The following is a 2,817-nucleotide window of genomic DNA, read 5'->3' as shown; positions in this document are numbered from 1 at the left end:
TAAGCTACCCATCTCAATCAGATCTGATTGATATAAATCGTTCTCATTCTTCAACTCATATCTATGAGTGGGGTAATTTATACGTGCAGCAGAGTGAAGCTCTGCTGCTAATTTTGCTCTAATATTACTCATTCTTCTTCTTTGTGTGAAGACATGCTTGAAACAGAATTTGATGTGTTGGTCACTACCTCGTTACACACACACTGATCTGTGCGATCAGTTTGCTATTTTGTAGTGACCAAATGGTAATGTATCGATTCCGTTCTCTGCAATAAAGCGCTTGTCATCGAACGGGCTTAAACAAACCTTTGCGCATTCAATTTGATGCATGTTATGATTGAAGGATCTCAACATATTACATTTTTCTATATGTTGGCATCGTTCAATCAAACATTTCTTATACAAGTCAAAACTAAGTTTTCTATTTTTCACATGTGTCTTCACACCTTTTGCTACACACTTATTTACAGTTTCCTCTTTCTCATTATTTACAAGATATGAATATAATTTCGCCCATAATCCCAGAAAAGATTTTAAAGGAATTGAAGCTGCCTCATCCTTAAATTTCCCTACAACTTTATTCCTCTCATTGGAGAAGCATTCGTGCTCAGCTGGGTAATTTGAAGTGTCAAACAATTCTAGATTTTCTCTTATCAGTTGGTAGACGTCGGGTGTCTCCAACGATAAGAGGAAGCTATCTGTATCAGTCATACAAAGCTGGATGCGTTGCCATGGTATGATTTTTTGCAATTTACAATGGAAAAAATCATACATGTGTAGTTTACTCAAATCCAGGATGCAGAAACCTGAATAGATTGGCTTATTCATTTCTAGTTCCAACTTTCACGAGAAAACCGCAATCACATCCGAACTTATTATCTGCCAGCGTTTACATAGGGGATTTGAAATGTACTTATCTACACGCTTGGCGTCTGTGATAATTTGAACATTACAATGATGATGAGTATTCTGTAGTGTCTTCCCATAAATTAAATTGCTCATCTGTTGGAAAAAAGATACTTCAAATTTATTTTTCGCAGCTTGCCTATTACAGGTATTGAACTCAATGTAGTTCTTCAACCAAGGCGATTGGGAAAAGCTAATGATGCGATGTACTTTTGTTAATTGCAATCCGAGTTGAAGGTACAGTTTCAAATTCATGTAATGAACAATGTACCTCTCTCGATCAAAAAGTGTGTTCATGAGTTTTTTAGTCAGAGTTTGACCGTTCTCATTGGTTTGGTACTCAGAGAACAATTCGCTAGGAGGAATTTGATGAAGTGGAGCGAGAGGGAAATTGGCATGCATATCATGTAACTCCTGTGGGTACTTGAGATCACATTCAATTACATAACCAGTTTCTGATTCACTCTCCAAATTTGTAAAGTCAAGAGCATGGATTTCTTCCTCTGAGAGGAACTTGAAATTTCCATAAGGTAAGAATTGATTCATAGAGTGGGCATACAAAGAATTACAATCTATATAAAGCAAATAGTTACTTGGTTTTGTGGGATCATATGTGTCAGGGATGTGTTTGTTATTGGCTTTGCAATAATGCTTGCCAATAAACAAAACACCACCGCGCATTCCTGATTCAAACAATAGATGTATATCGGGATCGATAATCAATTGGAGTTCAACCGGGGTGAACTTTAACATACAATTCCAAGTGTAATGAGCAAGCGAAAGAAAATGAGTCACATCGAGGCCATATGACCTAAAAAGCGTTGACCTCATTTCTTCAAAAACCTCAACTAATAGCATGATGTCTAGGCACAGATAGGAATCATGATACTCGCCGAGAGATTTCAACTTGAATGTTGAGAACACTCTTTGTGCATGCTCATATTCTTTGGGGAAGAGGGGTGTATCGTTAAGATCATTATAAAAACATTCTATTGGAGGGAGAGAAGTCTCAGCGAATTTTTCAGGGCAAGATATGTACGAATGGGGATATACTCCTTTTTTCAACAAGAGTTGCCTATGTTTGAGATCGGGGTCATTAAATACTGAAAACAGATGTTTGAACTTCGATTCCATATCTGAACTATCTACCAAGTTGCGCACTAATACTTCTAAAGATTCATTCATAAATTTATATGAATTTAAAAACTTGATTTCTCCCACTGTCAATGTCAAAAATCTTTCTGATGTATTGGTGATACAGGAAATTTCTTTTTTACATTTTCCGAGAGCTTTTAGAATAAAATGACTGTCAAATCCGCTAAAATTATGGAAGTAACAGCTAATTGTATCGTCAGTTCGAGTATTTAAATTACACAACACATGAGCAGCACACAAAATCTTTCCATTTTCATGTGCATGATGGCATACCTTTGTGTCTGTTTCGGTAAAAACTTCATCGCAAAGGCCGCACTTATCAGCGTTTTGAAATTCGCATTGCTGACATTCACTTAAATGCTCCATCGGAATTTCGCATTTTATATCCGCACAAAATAAATCGCCCAGTTCGATTATATCCTTGAGAAATTTCTCCATGATCTTTTCATTGATATTACTCAATCTATAGAGTACTGGGCCGTACGCGATATCTCCATTCACATCAATTACAACGAAACAATACCCGCACGGAATATGACGCACTGTTTTCTTGGTGTAACTTCTGGTAATAGGTACATCCTCAGATTCATTACCATCCATATTCACAACAAATGTTCCCAAATCCGCGTTGATTGTATACTTTTTCTTCAAAGTCGAACCGAGTTTTTTAAATTTGATTGTCTCACCTCATTTTGGGTATGAAGTTCTCTGAGACTGGAACTTTGAACAGAGCTCTAGATGTCTCATCAAATTTGC

This window comes from Nilaparvata lugens, chromosome 3 (genome assembly GCF_014356525.2).
Source record: "Nilaparvata lugens isolate BPH chromosome 3, ASM1435652v1, whole genome shotgun sequence".
In the NCBI taxonomy this organism is placed as follows: domain Eukaryota; kingdom Metazoa; phylum Arthropoda; class Insecta; order Hemiptera; family Delphacidae; genus Nilaparvata; species Nilaparvata lugens.
The sequence above is the reverse complement of the archived record's forward strand: the minus strand, read 5'-3'. Positions refer to the sequence as shown.